The sequence below is a fragment of the Ptychodera flava genome, unplaced genomic scaffold (genome assembly GCF_041260155.1).
Source record: "Ptychodera flava strain L36383 unplaced genomic scaffold, AS_Pfla_20210202 Scaffold_51__1_contigs__length_905262_pilon, whole genome shotgun sequence".
NCBI lineage: Eukaryota > Metazoa > Hemichordata > Enteropneusta > Ptychoderidae > Ptychodera > Ptychodera flava.
The window spans coordinates 248891-270420 of NW_027248373.1; the positions used below are offsets into that span (position 1 = coordinate 248891).

At 37.3% G+C, this 21530-nt stretch overlaps 1 long non-coding RNA gene across 1 annotated transcript in view; it reads left to right on the forward strand.

Annotated features, from left to right (window-relative positions):
• LOC139128380 (uncharacterized) overlaps positions 1–8001 on the forward strand; it is a 75379-nt gene extending 67378 nt beyond the window's left edge. Inside the window, exon 3 of the long non-coding RNA XR_011551276.1 lies at positions 7415–8001. This is a non-coding gene — a long non-coding RNA (uncharacterized lncRNA). The remainder of the gene's footprint in view (positions 1–7414) is intronic.
• The last annotated feature ends 13529 nt before the right edge of the window (positions 8002–21530 follow it).

A 21530-nucleotide genomic window follows, 5' to 3' on the forward strand; every position in this document is an offset into this window, starting at 1 on the left:
ATCAAACAGCCGATGAGCCGATAACAAGTGACAATGACCCTGAACTGCCACAGCCACGGGATATCTCTGCCTGTGAACGGCAAGACAGTCCACCTGTGAGCCACCCGCAAAGAAACCCAAATCCAGAAAATTCAATGACGGATGGTTGGAAAAATCACAATATTCTGAGTGGTTGACTCGGGATGGTAAAGGAATGGTTTGCAAGCACTGTAGAGACACAGGAAAAACAAATCCATTCACAAGTCCTGGCGGGTGTTTGAATTTTCGCACATCGACGCTCACCGTCATTTGTCTGGGGCCGATCACAGGAACGCCGTGCAGGAAATTGCACTACGACGGGAGTTCATTCAAGCAACATCGCGTACACTGACAGCGAAGGAAGAGGCTATTATTTCTGAATTCGGAGTGTTTATTGGCTTGCCAAGGAGGACATTTCAACACGGAAACATTCATCGTTACTTCATTTGTTACAACTACAAGGCATTAATTCATTGGAGTGTCTGAAATCTTGTGAATATGCCACATACACATCGCAAAAAGCCGCCGATGAGATGCAGGATGCATGCCATGGCAACCGTAATTCTTAGGGACATTGACAAACAGTGATAGTGAATTTGTGAGCGTGTTGACTGATGAGAGTACGGATATTTCAGTCAGCAAGAAGTTAGTCGTCTACGTTAGATTGATGGATTGTGATTTCCTACTAAGAACACGTTATTTAGGAAATGTTTCTATCAAGGACGGGGCTGCATTGGTTATAACGGACACACTGGAAAAGATGTTATTTGAGGAGAGGCAAATAGAAGCGAAACAGCTTGTTGGTTTCGGCAGTGATGGAGCTAGTGTGATATGAGGTCGAGTGAATGGGGTTGCAGCCCGATTGCGACGTGAAGTAAATCCGTATTTATTGAGTGTGCACTGTGTTGCGCATCGACTCGCGCTCTGCACTCGTCAGGCAGCTAACTCGGTGGATTATCTGAAGAAGTACCAGCAAGTCTTAACGGACATATACTACTTTTTCAAACGTTCAGCTGTTCGCGTTGAAGACGTGAAGGAAGTCCAGAAAGTTTTACAGGATCCGCAGTTGAAATATAAAGAGGTGCATGAAGTGAGGTGGTTTTCTTTTTACATAGCTCTAGAAAAAATTAATCGGACATATGGCGCTCTTGTAACGTACTTCGAATCTGTCTCAGAGAAAAATCCGATCGCGAAGGGATTAATGAAGAAAATGACCGCCTTCGAGTTAGTTGCTACGATGCATTTGCTAATGGACATCATTCCCATTATGACCAAGTTGAGTCTAATTTTTCAAAAAGCCGATGTCGATCTTGCAGTCGTCCAGGTTTCCATGAATAGCGCGATTTCGCAGATCCAGGAAGTTGCCACCGAAGGTGGAACGTTCTTGAAAACATTAAACTCTCTACGTGACAACAAACGGCAATTTGTTTACAAGCAGCATTCTATCAATGCAACTCCGGAATGCGTGAAAAATTTTGATCGAATTTCAAAAGAGTTCACGACGAACATTTTAGATAACTTAAGTGAAAGATTCCCGACGGACACCAGTAATGTCATCACTTCGTTCGCAGTGTTAGCCAATATCATTTTATCCAAAGCAGACCTCAGTGCGTACGGCAATGCTGAAATCGACAGTTTAGTAAACCACTTCGGCGTCGATCGAATGTCCGATGACGGTACTTGTACCGCCATGATAGATAGTGCAGAAACTGTGCGTGAACGGGGCATCATTAAACCGTTGGTGCTACAACAGATGTACCCACGTGATAGCATGGCCACACTGTGGAAAATAATTCACGATTATCACAAAGATGCTTTCTCCGTATCGATAGCGTTTTACAGGTCATGTGACCTCATATTAAGTCAAGTGACACTGTTGTCCCGTTTTCGATAGTGTTTTTGGTAGAAGCTATTGAGTTCGCTACGAGCGGTGATCACAAATTGTCGTCTGATACCGGTCCAGTGACACCGTCAACATACTGCCGTCAGGTCAAGTAACTGAAAGTTTGACTAAAGTCCTGATTTAGCATTGAATTTTGAATGTTGGGGAGAATAATGATTTTGAAAATATTCTTTCCATTGTTCGCTACGATTGCATGTAGTTTTAACGAAAACTGCGCAGTTTTTTCGAGAAAAAAAGTACATTTAATGAACGTAAGAATTGCACAAGTTTTCGGACGGACAATATTTAGCATGTACGTAGTAAGTGACTTACCGCGCAAAAACTTGACAGGTAAATAATTCCATACGATGAAATATACTCGCTATTTTTATAAAATAATGCCTGTGCGATTCTAATACAAACAAAATATGCAATGGAAACAATTATAAGTAATACTCACTGAACAAACTTAGCGAAGTTAGCCACACCGTACGATACAAGGTGCCGAAAGCAACACACACACAGAGACAGCCCGTGTCCGATATCTAAGCCATATACACGTGGAAATATAGTTGAGTCGTCCATGGATTAAACATAACTTATTATCATGAAATATTCTTATATACAGTTTTCTAACCACATCGAAATTAAAAATCGGTGGTTTGAAGTTTCAAATTATCAATACTTAGCTCCTAATCACATTCCAAACACGACGTCCGATTTCTGGGATTGCAGTCCGATTACTACGCCCTCAACATGGGGTCAAAACTTTGGCAACTTTGACCCCGAAATACCACTCCCGTCGTGTCAACTGAAATTGAGGATAACCGCAATAAAGTTTCGAAAGGTATGGTAATAAGATTTCGTATTGCTGGTCATTTACGAAACGACTTTGGGCGAAATTCACTACCCTGTCCGAAAACTGTCACACTGAGTGTATCCTCCCCTAAATTAAGTAAAACTAGCATGAAATAGCACAAATCTTACATTTTTGGAAAGCTCAGATACTGCTCTTTCTGAGAAACACCAACTTTAGCAAAATTAATTTGTGTACATAGAATGGGATGACTTTACAATGAATTTGACAGTTGACAATTTTGAAATTTTCTTACCCAAAACACCATGTAACAATTGTGATTTACATTTTATTAAGCAAAATTTTGACAGCTTTTTGTGTTTAAATTATTTATTCCGACATATTAAGCAAGAAAAAAGTGTTAACATTAGATATTTAACTGTACACTACTTCTCTGGAGTCAATTTTGAATTGCGTGTATCTGTATGGGGTGTGCAAAAGCTAGGGTAGGGGTACAACATTCTTTCCTTGATGAAGTAAACGGCCTTGAAATGCTTATAGTTTTAGTAAGCTTAGATACTGATCCTTCTATAATGCATAAGTGTTTTAGTAAAAAAATATGACGTCATAGAATTGGATGACTTTAAATCGATTGTTTCTGGTAATTCAGTATTTTTAACCGGAAGAAAATACGATAACTATTGTTTCCTCCCAATAAAGCAAATCAAACAGATTTATCTATGTCATTTACTCATTGCAATGTGCTGAAGAAGACAATAAATGTCAAAATTGGGTATTTACAATGCATTATTGTCTCTAGTCACTATGTTTTGCTACATTGGTATATCGTGAATGGGCATTTTATTGTTACGCAATGAACAAATGCATAGCCTTAAAAAGAAGACTTCAAAACGTGCACACATAGTCATATTGCCATTTTCTCCTTAAGTTAATAGATTGTTAATGACTGTCTATTTCTATAATTTACTTCTTAAATATTTTTCTATAAAATGATTTTGATAAGACATATTTGGAAAATTGTCTATGCCTCCGTGTCTTTTTTATATAGCAAGCATTACTAACAATCTATTATGCCATGGGCTAGAGGGGCGTCTATAAGCACCTTCCCCACCCCCACAGGATAACAAACCTGTATTTTTCAGAAGCCTTGGGATCCCTTGAATAAGACAGAATTTTAACAGACAAAAATAAAGGGACTCAATAGCTGTTACGGTCACGTTTTGAAGGGTACCGCAAAATCACGATTTTGTGACCCACATGGATTTTTGTCAAACCTGTCTTCTTGTACGTCATCTGCTGAGCTTACTGTTTAACATGACCTAAATAATGGGGTATCATTAGCAAGGTGATTAATTCTTCTTGAAAATAGTATATAGAAATATAAAATATCTTCTATAGTTTTCATGAAATAGGGCCATAATTTACCCCATACCCCAAAGTTTATGTCGCAAATTTCTGTCAAAACTAATCTAAATTCTACCAATTATTTACCTAGACATAACAAAAAGGGCAATGCTGTGTATTAACTTTGTGTTATTTGTTACAGCCTGGTACCTGTTAGAAACCTGAAATAAACTTCTGACAGAAAAAAATTGGGATCCTCTAGCTAGAACAGTCATATTTTGAAGGGTACCGCAAAATCACAGTAATACTGCATCACATTTTTGTTAAACCTGTCTTCTTGTAAGTCTACTGCTGAGCTTATTTTGAGCATAACGAGGCAAATGCCGTATCATTAGTTTTACTCTTCTTTAAAATGACATATTGCAATATCTTCTATAGTTTTCATGAAATAAGACCAACGTTTACCCCTTACCCCAAAGTTTTATGTCGAAAATTACAGTCAAAAATAATCTCAAATTCTACCGATTATTTTCCTGGACCATTACAAAAGGCAATGCTTTGTATAAAATATATTTCTATATATATAGGTCTGGCCTAGGTCAGGTGCCGCGGGCAAGAGGAAAGCCAAATTAATGGGCTCGGCAAGCCTTGCCCATTAATTTTTGGCTTTCCTCTCGCCCTTGCCCATGAATAATTGTTAATGGTCAGTGCGTCGTCCGTTATGCTATAATAACATATTCAATTTGATTCTAAAATGCAATATATAAACTTATTTTGTTGTTTGTCGCCATTGGCAAAAAGATTAATCTTGCACAGCTCAAGGACTGTGAGGACATTTCTTTGTGGAAGGCATCCATCATAAACCACTTGTACTGGTCAGCTGCCAGCACACCTGATGCAGATGGTGCACTTATAGTGGCAAAGTGGCAGTCTGTCCTGTATCATCTACAGAACTATCATACAGAACTACCTAACCCACTGTTTACACAATGTGTTCATGGCCCTATAGATGAAGAACAAAGAAATAAACTTTGGTTGACACCAAGTAAGTCAAAAGGTCGATAGGCTATGATATTAGCCCTTTGAACACCAAACTCAAATTTTGTGCACTTTAAAATATTATAAGATTTTTTCAGGTCGATTTTTTAAAATTTTGGTAAAAAATGCAGCAAATGAAATGTGATGTCCATTCTGTCGAAAATGAAAGAAATAATTTACAGAAACATTCACAAAAATTAGTAAATGTTGCACTAAAATTGACACTTGTGGAAAACTTATGAAGTCAAAGTTTGTTTTTAACATTAACATTAACATTTAACATTTGTCAAGGTAGTGCGTAATTTAGCACACCTGTTGTTCTGGCTACTTTTTTCTATTTCTATTTGTAGTCAGCTGTTCATCAAGTTTTCCTTTAATTTATCCAGTTCTGTTAGTCAGCTTTTACACTGCCATGTGTTTTACTTCGCGGAGACAGAGTACTGCTGCTTTAAGAAGAAATTTTAAGCGTTCTTTCTTACGTGTTGGAAGTTGGAACATCCAAGGTGGTTTATCAAAAAAATGTGATGATGAAGATTTTCTATCAATTGTTAACCAATTTGATATTATGTGTATTCAAGAAACGTGGCTTTCGAAGTCAAACACTTTTGCATTAGATGGTTATAGTATATTTCGATCTGATAGAAGTTTACAACATAAACGTAGTAAACGTGCTGCTGGGGGATCTGTGTTGTATTTAAGTCGTGCCTTAAGACAGGTATTCATAAGATAAATTCAAAAATTTCTGACTTGCTCTGGGTAAAACTTGATAAGGATTTTTTCTCATTCAGTAGTGATGTTTTTATGTGTTGTGTATATTTACCTCCACAAGGGTCTGTAATGCATGTAAATAATGATTATTTGAAACTCTTCATTCTGAGATTCTTGAATTTTCTAGTTTGGGAGACATAATGTTAGTAGGAGACTTTAATGCCAGGACAGGTAATTTGCAAGATTATATTCAACATGATAACATAAATCACTGTCCTACACCCAATGATTATATTCCTGACTCTGTACACAATAGAATTTCAATGGATAATGGTAGTTGTAGTATCAATTCCTTTGGGAGACAACTTATTGATCTTTGCATTCAAAACGGCTTACAGATTTTAAATGGTAGAACTGCAGGGGATCTTTATGGAAAACCAACTTGTTACAAGGGAAATGGATTTAGTACAGTAGATTATGGTATTGTTACAAAGAATTTGGCGAACCGTATAGATTATTTCAAAGTATATGCTTTTACACATTTCTCTGATCATTGTCCAATAGGTTTTTCTATGAATATAAATAATATTGTGAAGCAGTCAGTTGATGTAGAGTGTAAACCATGTTCAAGTAAATATTTGTGGAATGATAATGCTAAACAAGATTTCTTAAATACTCTGCAAAGTTCATCAATTCAAGAAGACTTTAGAAATTTTAATATTGAGTGTCACAGTTCCCATTCTTGTGATAATATTGTAAAAGTATTTGAAGGTATTATTCACAAAGTTTCAGATCGCTGTTTACGTAAGGTTACGCCGAAATTGAAAAAGAAGAAATCAAAACGTGTTTTTCAGCCTTGGTTTGATAAGTCTTGTTTTCACTTCGTAAAGATCTTAAAGATTGCTGTAAATTGTTGAATCGCTACCCAAATGATCCACATATTAGAGGGAGATGTTTCACTCTAAAAAAAGAATACAAAAATTGTTAAAATATAAACGGTCAACTTTCAGAGAGAGTCAATTAAGGAAATTAGAAAGGGTTTATTCCGAAGACCGTAATGATTACTGGAAATTGTGGAAGGATATTTCAGGGAGTCGTGTGTGTAAGAAAGTTGATTCATCTATCTCTCCTGCTGAATGGTTTTATCACTTTAAGCAGTTAGGTGATTTTTCTTGTGAAGAAACTGATAATGTTTCTAAACGTATCATATCTGAATTAACAAAAATGGAAGCTGCCAATGAATATGATGTGAATTTTATTCTTAATTCCACATTAGAGAATCAGAAATATTTAAGGCTTTGCGTAAATTAAAATCAGGGAATCCCCAGGTGTCGATGGTATTTTGAATGAAATGCTAAAATATGGTGGTTCTTCCATACTTACTCCATTGTGTTCATTATTCAATGTCATCCTCAGATCAGGAACATTTCCTAATGCTTGGAAAAAAGCATATTTGGTCCCTGTGTTCAAATCAGGTGATACATGTGATCCGTCAAATTACAGAGGGATTTCTATAAATAGTTGCCTTGCAAAACTGTTTACCTCTGTGTTGAATAATAGGCTTATAAACTTTCTTATATAGCAATGGTATTCTTTCACCATTTCAGTCTGGTTTCAGAGCAAAGAGGAGAACTGCAGATAATCTTCTTGTTTTGCGTTCTGCTATCGATCAACATGTCTATGCGAAATTTTCTCAGTCAAGCTGTAGTCCCAGTCGTAGGTACCTTTATTGTTGTTTTGTAGATTTTCAGAAAGCATTTGACAGGGTTTGGCGTACAGGTTTACTTTGGAAATTACAGAAATATGGCATTAATGGTAATTTTTATAGCTTAATTAAGTCCATGTACGACAACATTAAGTATTGTGTGAAAAGTAACAACTGCTTTACTGAAGAATTTGACTCCAATTTAGGAGTTAAGCAAGGGTGTAACTTAAGTCCAACTTTGTTTAATATTTTATAAATGATCTTCCCAGTACATATGGTTCCAGTCAGGACTGTCCTATCAAACTTGGTAAACTCCTTATCAATTGTCTAATGTATGCTGATGATCTTTTATTGATTTCAGAATCTGAAACAGGCTTACAAAGCTGCTTAGATAAACTTCATAGTTTTTGTCGTGAATGGAAATTGTCTATTAATATAAAGAAGACGAAAGTTATTGTGTTTAACAAAAGTAATCATCTTGTAAAAGGAGTTACACACACTTACAATGGAGTGACTCTTGACTTAGTGAAAGAGTACTGTTACCTTGGTTTTGTCATTACCCCAAATGGTAAATTCAAAGGTAATTTTCATAATCTTAAATTGAAGGCAATGAAAGCTCTTTTCAGCCTTCGTAAGGGCCTTCAGAATGGTTCACTTTCTGTAAAAGTTGCATTATCACTCTTTGATAGTTTAATTGTTCCTATTATGACATATGGCTGTGAAATATGGGACATGAAATTAATGACAAATGTAACTTTCTCAATGATGTTAGTATATCTTTTTATAGATTTATCCTAGGAGTCTCTAAACATGCACCGTCTGATGGTGTTGTTGGAGAGCTGGGTAGATATCCAATTCACTTTATGGTGATAAAGCACATGCTCAAATACTGGCATAGATTAGTTTTATCAGATGACATCTTACTGAGATTTGCTTATACATCCAGGTTGAATTCAGATTGGTCTAATTATATACAAAGCATTTTGAACTCTTACAGTGGGAGTGATATATGGTCTTGTGTTTGCAATATCAATTCCACAGTTAATAATGTATATGATAGTTTATGTGAAACTTATGATCAAACATGGTTGAGAAATATTCATAATGATACAAGGAAGTGTGGAATGCAGAGGAATAAGCTCCGAACTTACAGACTATTTAAGACAAAATTTGAATTTGAAAGTTACTTGCTAGATATAAGATCTTTTACCTATAGGAGGTGGCTGACAAAACTAAGAATTTCGGATCACAACCTACAAATAGAACTGGGTAGAAGGTCAATTCCAAAAGTTCCTGCAAATGAAAGATTCTGCAAGCATTGTAAGTCTTTAGTTGAGGATGAATTTCACTTTGTAATAGAATGTCCAAAATACAGAGCTTATCGAGATAGTCTATTTCATCCACTAGTTTGTATAATCCTGGCTTTCTTGATTTGAATGATAGAGAAAAGTTCATGTATATCTTTACTCACGAAAACAAACTACCTCTTGCCAAAATTTATTTCTTGTACGTTAGTTCCTCCCCCAGCAGCAGCTTCATCCAGTGTTTGCTGAGTTTTGTAATTTTTGCCTTACCGCACTCCTTGAGTGTGTTGTTGAGCAATAAAGTAAAGTAAAGTTTAACTTTCACTTGGAGATAGCACATTACCTCTTTAAACCTTTAATTTTCAGCAAAATTGATGTAGAGCTTAGTACCTACGATAGTTTGCTGTTAGGAAAGCCCTATAAGCGCAAGTGCAGTGCGCATTACAAACTTCTTTAGGTATTGGGTTCTTACATCACTTCCACCTATAACCAAAGGTGTTTAAAAAAGGTACCATTGCACTATCACTAAGTCAAAGTCATTAACAACAGATTTTGCACCAGTTTGTCATAAATTGTGCATTGATAAACGCTGACCTGTTGGGTTACCTTCCACTTTAATAGACAGTAAACTTTGTGCTTTGTCAGCATATGAACAGACTGCCCATATACATACTGTCAGCATGTGTACAGACTGCCCATATACCGGTACATACTGTCACTATATATGCAGACTGCCCATATACATACTGTCAGCATGTGTACAAACTACCCATATACCGGTACATACTATCACTATATATACAGACTGCCCATATACATACTGTCAGCATGTGTACAGACTGCCCATATACATTCTGTCAGTATATGTACAGACTGCCCATATACATACTGTCAGTATATGTACAGACTGCCCATATAGATACTGTCAGCATGTGTACAGACTGCCCATATACATACTGTCAGCATTGATATTGTTGAAAATTGTAGGTTTTAATGCATTTCCAGATTCAAAGGCATCAGTGACGCGAGAAGCAATTGTGATGGATAAGAACTTACTAAAGGACATTGCAAAGTTGTCTCCACAATTTCAAACTTCAGGCTTGGAGGCATTTCAAAGCCTTGTCCTGATGTTTACCCCAAAGCATACTGGATTTTCCTATATTGGGATGATGTGCAGGTACTTGAAAGAACGTTAATACTTTCTTTTTGCATTACTCAAGCCTAGTATGATAAGAGTGTGTGAAAATATGCTTTCAAGGTGCTGCAAAATCAATGAAATGGGGGTCTTAACGTAAAAGTTACCCAAACTGGTATTAAAAGGGGTGGGTGGGCAAGTGTGATTTTAACATCCATGTCTCCTTAGAGGGCGGTTATAAAATACATGTCATTTTGGCCAACCACAAGTAACATGTTTTCACAAAAATCCATGAGAAAAAACTACTTCCTTAGGGCTTCATAGTGTGTGTGTGTGTGTGTGGGGGGGGGGGAGCTGCAAAGCTAAGTGGAGCTTTGTATCACGTGATTGTTACAGGTATTCATGTAAACAATATATATGCAGTCAACAGTTTAAGTGTTATAGGGTCAACAGAGCTGGATGAACCATTAGCAACAATGGTTTGCTCTCAAGCTCCACTCAGCTTTGGAGCTTTCTCCACACACTATGAAGCCTTAAAAGGAAGTATTTTTTTTCGGGATTTTTGTAAAAACATGTATCTTGCGGTCGGTCAAAATGACTTGTATATTAAACCGCCCTCTAAAGAGACATGGATAATAAATCACGCTTGCCCACCCCTCCCTTTAATATAGGTATGTGCATTGCTCATAAACTGTGTTTTTCTCCCGGTTTATGGTATCACAGAGACACTTATTGGATGATGCATGTTAAATACCTAACCTGAATAAGAGCATCTAGTGTTCAAACTCTATATGGACTACTGCTTTGAAGTATCAGATGACAGTGCTGTGTATTCGATGTTTTAGTCAGACAATACTTCTAACATGATTTAACATGGTCATATGAAAACCAATCTCACAAACCAAGGACCTGGGATAAGATTTTTCACAGGATTTGGGGGATCTTATTCTTAATTCCTGGACTGTGAGATTCTATTAATATCAATTGAAACTCCTCATGATATGGGTAACAAGTCATCGTTGATGACACAGTCCCCACTTGATATGGGTGCTTTGATTACAGGTCCTCAGAGAGGATGGAGTCCTCTTAATTAGGTCTGTGATAAAAATGCTTTTGAATAAATTCGCTTGATACATGTCTGAGTTGTAGTTCAGGACATGAAAAAAAATCGTAATAAAATAGCCACATGGTGGCCATATTGGATTGAATCACAAAACAAATCAATGTGCATATGTATATGACACAGGTCAATGTCCTTGTACCAAGTTTGAATAAAGTCGGTCGAGATATGCCTGAGTTATGGCTTCGTACATGAAAAAATCATAACAAAATGGCCGCACAGCAGCCATATTGGATCATATCACAAAACAAATTAATGTGCATATATATGACATTGGTCAATCTCCTTGTACCAACTTTGAATAAATTCGCTTGATACATGTCTGAGTTATCGTTCCGGACATGAAGAAACATAACAAAGTGGCCATACGGTGGCCATATCGGATCGTATCACAAAACAAATCAATGTGCATATGTATAACATTGGTCAATGTCCTTGTACCAACTTTGAATAAAATCTGTTGAAACATGCCTGAGTAATGGCTCTGTACATGAAAAAATCGTAATAAAATGGCCGCCTGGCAGCCATATTGGATTGTATCACAAAACAAATTGACGTGCATATGTATGACATAGGTCAATGTCCTTGTACCAATTTTGAATAAAATCGGTTGAGATATGCCTGAGTTATGGCTCTGTACATGAAAAAATCGTAACAAAATGGCCGCATGATAGCCACATTGGATAGTATCACAAAACAAAATGACGTGCATTTCTATGACATAGGTCAATGTCATTGTACCAATTTTGAATAAAATCGGTTGAAACATGCCTGAGTAATGGCTCTGTACATGAAAAAAATCGTAATAAAATGGCCGCCTGGCAGTTATATTGGATCGTATCACAAAACAGATCGACGTGCATCTGTATGACATATGAAGTAATATTTGTACCAAGTTTGAATGAAATTGCTCCAGGCATCTATGTGATATCTGCGTGAACGGACGGACGCACGCACGCACGCACGGACGCTTGCACGCACGGACGCACGCACACACGCACGCACATGACCAAACCTATAAGTCCCCCCGGACGGTGTCCATGGGGACTAAAAATCAATGTCACACAATAATAATGGATAATGCTTGAAGTATACACTGACAACAATTATGAAACTTGTGTCATAAAATCATAAATTATCATTGTGACTGGTATTTCAGGCTGTATCTAGCTGGACTACACTACAATGAAAACAGTGATAGATTGCAGGCCATAGGCAAAGATGGAGAGTACCATTATGATGTCTGGTTTCCAAGTTTAAGAAGGGTGGTCATACTGTTCGTGTGATAAAGAGTAAGCCAACATATGGTAAGAAATCATTTTCTGTATGCATATAACTAGTTCGTAAAATGTACATCTGCTGCATTGTTACAAGAATACAGGGGGTATTCTTGTGATAGATCATTGGACTGGATACCTGTATGATTCAAATTTATCAATGCCTTGACCTGTTTTTTGTTTTTACTATTAATTGATCAATTGCAATTTGGATGCAACCTGGTCCAAGTTTTATTATCAATGCATAGAAGGAATGTCTGCAAGCTAAAAATATGACTTGCGCCGTTACTTACAGATGTATAAAAACTAATAACCTATTGGACTTTGTTAACAGCAACGCTTTAAAGGGACACAGTCGCTCATTTGTGACACGATTTCGATTATTAATATTCTTGTGAAATATTATTTTTATTGTTCTGCTCATACCCTGTACATGGGCAGAATGCATGATTGCTTCCATCATTTAATTTTTGGTATGTACCAAAAATTGTTTTATAGACAAATTCACAAGTTGTAATCATACACAGGGTGATAATTGAACTATTACTGGTGATTAAGTATATTTCAATAAGGCCAGGAAGAAAATAAATTGTTCGCCCTCTTGCAGATCAGTGTAACTATTGCTTGTATCCGCCATTTTATTTTAACAATGCGCCGCACTAACATACTTTACATTTGTAAGGTGAACACTGGGTGATTCAACATGCTTTGGAAGCTGATCAAGGAATAAAAGTAAATTCATAGAAAAACAAGGCAGTATTGCTGAAGGCAATGAGTACTTGGGCCGTGATAGAGTAATTTTGAGGACAATATATACTACTATTCAAATATGGTCTTGAATTTCCTCCTGTCAATTAGGCATTTGATTAACTGGTTATTAAACGAAGCAATGGCATGACAACAGCAAAATATGTCTAGCAACTTTGTGGAGTTTGAGGCAGGGGTTTCTTTATTTATAGTGGAAATTGCTTAAACTCCTTATATATTCAAATTACAGCAAATTTTTTGTTCTCGATGGTAGATGTCTAATATTTAGATGGGTATATTTAGATTTCTTCCCTATAGTTATCCCTATGTACCAAAATCGGACATCCAGCTCTATTGGCTTGCTCAGAATTAGACATGCGCATAATTAATGAGGTACAATATGTGGTGTCATAAGGTGTCCCCATCATACCAAATATGAAGGATGTAGCACTTGTGGTTACTGAGTTGTGGACCAAATATATATATATATATATATAATTATATATATATATATTATATATATATATATATATATATATATATATAATATATATATTTGAGGTCAAAGGTCATAGAGGTCACGTCACATTTTGTCATAATAATTGTATTGCTAAGTTATTCCTATATACCAAAAATCAGACCTCTAGCTCTATTGGCTCGCTCAAAATAAGATATGCGCATAATTATGAGGTACAATATATGGTGTCATAAGGTGTCCTATATCATACCAAATATGAAGGGTGTAGCACTTGTGGTTACTGAGTTGTGGACAAATATGTATATTTGAGGTCAAAGGTCATTGAGGTCATGTGACGTTTTGTCAAACAAATCATATTGTTAACTTATCCCTATATACCAAAAATCAGACCTCTAGCTCTAGTGGCGTCATAAGGTGTCCATCACACCAAATATGAAAGGTTTAGCACTTGTGGTTACTGAGTTATGGACAATAATGTATATTTGAGGTCAAAGGTCACCAAGTCACATGATATTTTGTCAAAGAGGTCTGAGATATCTGCGTGAACCTATGGACTCACTGATGGACTCACGGACGGATATGACCCAATCTATAAGCCCCCTGGACTTTATCCGTGGGGACAAAAAACTGTGTCACTGCATCCTTTAGGCAATACGATGAGAAACTAAATTTTTATTTTTCTTGGCCTTATACATGGGAGTCTATGGAGAACTGCCTTATACATGGGAGTCTATGGAGGTGTAAACTAAAAAGTCCTCTAACACGGCCAAATTCGATCGCATTGTGAAACAAATCGACGTGCATGGGTCGGCACGTGTATGGGGTCGGGTACTATTCTTGTGCAAAGTTTGAAAGAAATTGACCAGGGCATGTCTGAGATATCTGCGTGAACGGACGGACGGACGGACTGACATGACCAAACCTATAACTCCCCCAGGACTTCGTCCGTGGGCACTAAAAACAACGCAACAGTTATTACAGCGGTAGGTTCATATCCAGAGCCCCGTACGGTCTGCCGCCGTCGCTTGAAAACAATCTCATAAACCTGGCAACTGTGTATGGGCAGCTGGATGCTTTACTTCCCGGAGAAGGCGAGCTGTCACGTTCAAGCTCAGGATTATTTGTCGATCAAATTTCAGTAAATTTACCTTACCTAGATGAAATTTTGTCTATAGGTTGAAATTTCTTCGAAGTTTGACAAAATTGCATAGATTTTTCAGGTTCATATCCGACATTTTTGAGTTTAGAGTGCAGACAGAAATAAGTTTTGAGGCAACATGGCTGCGACCCCATGTTGACCCTAGCCCTGTGTACGATACTATGTGCTACAGCTAACACACAGCATCGTACGCAGGGCTAGCGAGAGAGTTGCCGACATCGACGGTTATTTACGAGAAGTGAATAAAAGACTGTCATTTTTGGAAGCGATCGAGTAGCTGAGGTAGGCTGGGATACGACTTGGGCCCAAGAACGCTGAATTTCGGCAGTAATTTGGCTTTTTACGTCAAGTCCCAAAATGGATTTGAAGTCACCGACCCTACGTATGGGTCTTTGCAGGGCTGTGGTGAGCGGGGCGATTAGCTGTAGCGGAACACACAGCATCGTACGCAGGGCTAGTTGACCCCAAGTGAAAATGTGTTCGCGATCAAATCTTCCTATATTTTTTTCAGAATTTTCGACAAAATCATTGCTTCTTAAATCTTTTGTAAAATATAAAATACTAAAATAAAAATGCGATTGCCATGTCTCCAGATTTCTAAAAATATCGTTCGTTGACCGTTCGACGGAATACTCATTTCGCAAACTTGTGACGCAGTTGAAATTCAATACTGTCCGCCAAATAATCTTAATGAGACGAGATCATTCTAGACATCCTCCAAATTATCCAACCATTCGCGTTAGAGTTCAGCTCGCTTAGAGTATCATAACATTCTTCGGCCTTCGTTTAGATCGACCCTAATCTCTCCCATTTAGGAAATAAATACACAAGCTACCTTGACAAAACTTCGTGCACCATCAAGGACCAAACGCACTACAAATCTGTCTTGACGTCATCATCTCCTTACATGGTAATCGGCATACCGTATTTTTTAGCAAAGGAGACACAGAATACGTCAGTTTCAAAATGTTTACATTGTGTGATGTTGTCAAAAAAAGGTAATGTTACTGCAGTGGTATAAATTACAAAACACAAAAGTTCAAATCAGTTTATTTTGGACTGGCTTTACCCAACATTTCATATTGTTTCTTATGCCAGATTTGACCACGTGCTTACTGGCGACCCCTTTACATGCAAATTTTGTGTCAAATGGTGTGTTCTCCTGGAAAAACAAACGTACGATTTCTATATGAAGGAGGCGAAATTTGCCCTCAAAACTCGAAACCACCCCTTTATGGGGTGTACCTAGCTATTTGAACGAGCTTCTCGAATCTGCAGCTCTATTTCGAAATGATGGTCTGGTTTTCTCAGCTCAAGGATAAGTGTTCTCCATCGCTGTGGGCATTACTATTCTCAACTGGGGGTGCAGTTTCCAGTCGTAATGTTTTTCATTGTGTCCGGGATATAAAACCTTTCCTTTTTACACTTTTGCTTTGATTACCACTAGTCCACATCTTGTCAGCGATTAAACATGTTTCAAGTTTAAATGTTAAATTCTGGTCTCGAGCCCTCTTGTTCGACCAAACTGAAATTACCCTCCCACTTTGGCTCGTCCAGTGGGTGTAGCAAGGGTCGTGCCATCGCCTAGGAAACGGAGGGTGCATTATTGTTGCATTTCGATGCACATTTTGATTATATTCAGAAGATTTTGTGGCAAAAACTCAGATAGAGAAGCATTAATATTCACATCTCACTTATTCAAGACTGGCTGAGAGCAGCACTTCCATTCAGTTAACATCATTACGCCATTTATTATGCCAAGAAAGATGAAGCCAAGACATTTTGCCCTCCCTGGTCTCAGCCAGAAATGGTTATACCTTACAGAGTTTTTTCCCACAGAATGAAAACAAATGTACTTGGGCTGAGGCCCAAGTACAACAAGTCATCGTTGGATTTCTTTTCAACAAACATTGTCTGTATGAAAACACTCAATAATAATGATTATTTTATAACATTGTACTCAACTGCATTTTTCTGCTGTTTGTATACATTGCTTGTAAGGCTATGGCTTTTAGAGATAGGATAAACTGTGAGGATTTGCCCAATGACTGCAACATGGGTATATTAATGGATATGGCTGTCAGTGATTTCCTGCCATCACTTGAAGATAATCACAGTTTGAGGAATACACGCCACTGCTTTAATTGCTATCAAATACATGCCAGCATTTCAAGAATTTAAAGGTGTTGTCCCTAAGACTTTCTCTCATAGAAACAGTGAAGAAATGAAAAGAAAGTCTATAGTGGTGAAAGACCAGCAAGTGCAAAACTGATGTTTACAACGTTCATACGTTCAATAAAGTACAATAATGGAAGTTGACATGCATATCATGTTGACATTAGTGTTAGATTGTTTATTATAATTGCATGTATGTTTTGATATTTTTCAAAATTATTCATTTATGGTGAGTTTTTGAAATATTGTATTAATTGCTTTCAGACAAAGAAAAAAGGTGTGTTTCCAGTAACCTGATATACCTGTCTTAATAAATCATAAATCTTTTGGGTCATAAATTTTTTACAAATTGAGGGAAAATATAAGCTTATCAAAATCATGCTTGACTCTGTCAAGTCTTGCAATTTTTTCTATGATCATGTCTATAAATATTCCACCCACCTACATGTACACTGTATTCTAAAAAATTATGTTATAGGAAACACATGTTTTAATACTAGTTTGTTTTTAATGCCTTAGTCGGTGGCTGATGAAGTAACTGCTTTCCAGACTTTTCCCTACAGAACTCATACACTGTTGGTCCAAGGACAAAAAGCCATAGCATACATATGCATGTAATATTTGGCAATCTAAGATTGCTGTAAATCATTATCAGTGTTCTCTCCAGGGGGTTTTACCATGGCAGTTAAACCCTGCTTTTTTAATATCACCCCACTTTCTCACTTGCCCTACTTTATTTTTATTCTGCCCTCTTTCCTAAAGTTGTTGTCAACAGGTGGTTCAACGTGTGGAGCGGTCTCAGTCAGAAAAATGTAACAACTTAGCCGGCTATTGAACCACTCTTTTTTTGGGAGTGGAGATTTAGCTGAGCGGTTCTCTCTGTGGCCTCTCCGCTAGGCGACTGATGCCGTATGTTGTCGGTTCGAACCCGATTGAAAACTAGCCGTATTTTTTGAACCTGAGGGAACACTGATTATGTATATTGTTGTTATTACTTCAGTTTGCATGAAATACTATTGCTTTAATTACTATTAAAATGAATAATAATAATTATTATTATGCTTATTACTATCATTATTATTATTACCATGTAATTGTTCTTATAACACACCACATGCTCATTCCGTGTCATGATTCGCCAGAATACGTCACGTGACGAGAAAATAGATACGACTAGTCCTCGCCGGATCGACAAAAGTGACGTCAGAGGGCATTTTTTGAAAAGCTATTTCCCTAGGGAAATAGTTCTGACCAAATTTGGAAAAGTGCTCGGTCACGTGACCGTAGTGTCGTCTGCAGCTTTGTAACAATTGCGGATGACTAGAATGTGATGTGCGTCCGGGATAGGTGACGGCACATTCTCTAAAACAAATTTTCCAACATTTTCCAACATTCCAACAGCGTAGGAACTTGAACAGCTCATCGACGGAAGAGATTGAAGTGCAACTAAGGATGTCGCAAGGTATGCTCAGAATATTTTTTGAAAGAAAGTGGTACCACGTACAACTGAAACCGCTGTGGAAACATCGCCCAGTAAACTTGTCACAATGGATTGTTGCGGTGCAAAATATCAAAGCACATTAAAAACTATATAACAATACAACATGAGCATGTGGTGTGTTATAAAACACCTATAGCCTGGTCTTTATTCGGGCTATAGCGCTCGTCTATTACCCCTCGTGGCCGTGTGTTACCAGAAACACATCGCTATACCCCTCGGCCTACGGCCTCGGGGAATAGCGACGTGTTTCTGGTAACACACGGCCCCTCGGGGTAATAGACGGGTGCTATAGCCCTCATGACCAGGCAATAGGTGTTTACTATCACTTCTTTGATGCATGCTAAGAAGCCATTACATGCTTAGTAGGCATAAGTGTGACCAAGCTGTATATTTATTGCAATTTTTCAGCTGCCACTGGGTATCTTTGATAAGAACGAATGTAAGACAAATGACGTTATTGAAATCATGCTCCATCTACGAAAGTATGTGCCTGGAGTGCGAACCAAAGATGAATTAGAGAGCGTAGAAGCAAGGTATGTCTTGTTTGATGCTTTACTGATTTGTGAGCACACCTACACTGAAATGAACTGATTATTCTAATCACAGTCCCTTCACACACCCGTTTTTGAAACGCCTGGTTCCCTTTTGTTACAATGCGCCTTATGATTTGATAAGATGTCTGTGTTTGTAATTGTAGGGCTTCATTCCGATTTGAATACAATCCACCCCGCATAAAGAGAAGCAATACAGATCCCACTTGCCAATAAATGTGTGATGCCTTGAACTGAAATGTTTTATTCACAGTATCAATGAGAGGTGAAATGTTTGGCACTGTATAAAATTTCCTTATGTACAGATAGTGGACCTAGACAGAGTCTGAGTCACTCAGTTTAGTTTGATACAATTTTCTTTGCCATAACATTACAGGGAAGTCGTGGCATCATCAATGAGAGCAGTGCCACTGGGTGGTGTTCAGCTGACATGTGAACGGATACGGGGTGCTCATATGGCCAGACTTGATGATGATACACCTGAGGAATGCTTGGAGGGAACATTTTCAATGTTGAAGATTTTCATGAAAAATGAATTTATTACAGGTTGTGGTTAATATATTATTCCTTCTCTTTATGTATCTCAACCTGTTTCAAACCGACCTGCCATTTTGTCATATTCTAATATTTGTCCTGAATTTTTTTAGTCCCCATTGTATTTTCACATTTGATGTGATTGACAACAACACTTCATCTACTTAAGATAAAATTATTTCCAGGATACATTTTTAACACAGTTTAGATAATTCACTGTACACTGAGTTGCTAAAAGTAACTTTTCCAGTTTTATCAAGTATACAAGAGACATGTATGACTGGCTTTTACATGAGATATATTATCCATTCATTTATTTAATTTTTATGTTTCTTCATCTACTAAGCTATTATGGACAAAATGTACACTATGAGCAGTGCCAGAGAAGGGGGAACTTTAAGCCAGTTGAGAAATCTGATCAACAGGAGAAATGTGGTTGCTGATGTAAGAAAGGATTACCATGCTGTGGCTGATTTCTTTGACCTTGCTACAGATGTCCATGTTCTTGTGGCTATCGCTGAACATCTTGGCATGGACAGTCTGGACGCAAAGGTGAATTTCCAAAACGAATGCACCTTAAACAAGAAGAGGAAAGATATGTCTACCTCAAGCATGTGATTGGCCAGATAGTTGACAGATTTGTGTACAACAGAATGAGCCAAAGTCTGCAATCCATTGAGAATGATGAAGCCAACAGAAATGATACAGAACAAGACTATGTATACAATTATGCAACTGGATTGATGAAATATGGACTGCTCAGACGAGTTGCCATCATGACCACAGCTGCCGGTGATGGCGAAAGGTGTATGCGAAATTGGCGTTACTCTATGTTGGTGTTTCATACCACTCACAAGACAAAATACAGACTGGAAAGCTTCCTACTACAAGCTGCCACAAAATCCCTTCTTTCTCCAAGGCTTAGTAAGCAGGTCATGTGGAACAGATTTATCAATCTGTCTGGAGGTGAGGGAAATAACCTGGATGGTAATTACGTAATCGAACTCTTGAATAGACTTGCCAAAAACGTATCATGACTCTTGGACCAAATCACACAGCACAGGCTGTAATGATGATAGGGAAAACTTTAATATGTACGAATGATATTGAGAAGCACATGCTTCGAGAACTGAATTTGGCACCTGTGAATCCCGTGTTCATAATAAACAGAGTGTGTCTACTGGTCTTGGAAAAATGTTTGATGAATTAAAGAATAGGTCAAAGGTACTTAACTTCATTCCAGGTCGAAGCCATGGACACTTTGATAACTTCAGTAATGATATATTTTCTGACATAGATGCTCACCTACTTCATAAATGGATTAATGGCAAGAAAATTGAATATTCAGGTGGTAAATGGGCTTTTTAAAGGGACGCTGTCTGGAGTTACAATTATGTAAATTTTTCAATAACACAAAATTCAAATTTGTATTTCAAGTTGATTTCAAATATGGACACCAATCAGCATGTCAACTTTGTGATATTATTATTGGAAGTAATAAAGGATTAACAGTAATTTTATATATATATATATTTGGAAGCTTTGGGGATGTTTTAGGGATTTTCTCCCATGTTTCATAACATTATGAATAAATAAATAAGCCAGGTAAGATGCAGTTTATGTGTTTCTTTCAGTGACTACTACACAAACATACACAGCTCTTTCAACATGGCACATCATACAGCTTACTTTGGCACTAATCAACGTTTTCAGACTAAAATAATTATATTCTCTTTTGCTTTACATGGGCAATAAATATATTTGCTTGTCCATACAGCATGTGCTGTTGTACAAGACGTACACTGGTATTTGTTGAAAAAAGAATCCATGTTCAGACTAAAATTATGTGACAACAATGAAAACGCACTTCACACACATTGGCTGGTGTTGATAAACCAAATATTGTGTATGTCAACATTTTTTAAAGAGTATACCAACACACTGTAGTTCGAATATTCAACAAAAATGCTGAAAATATTAAGTTCCTTTGCTGTCATAAGAAAAAATCAACAGTAATTTGTATTATTTGCTATGTAA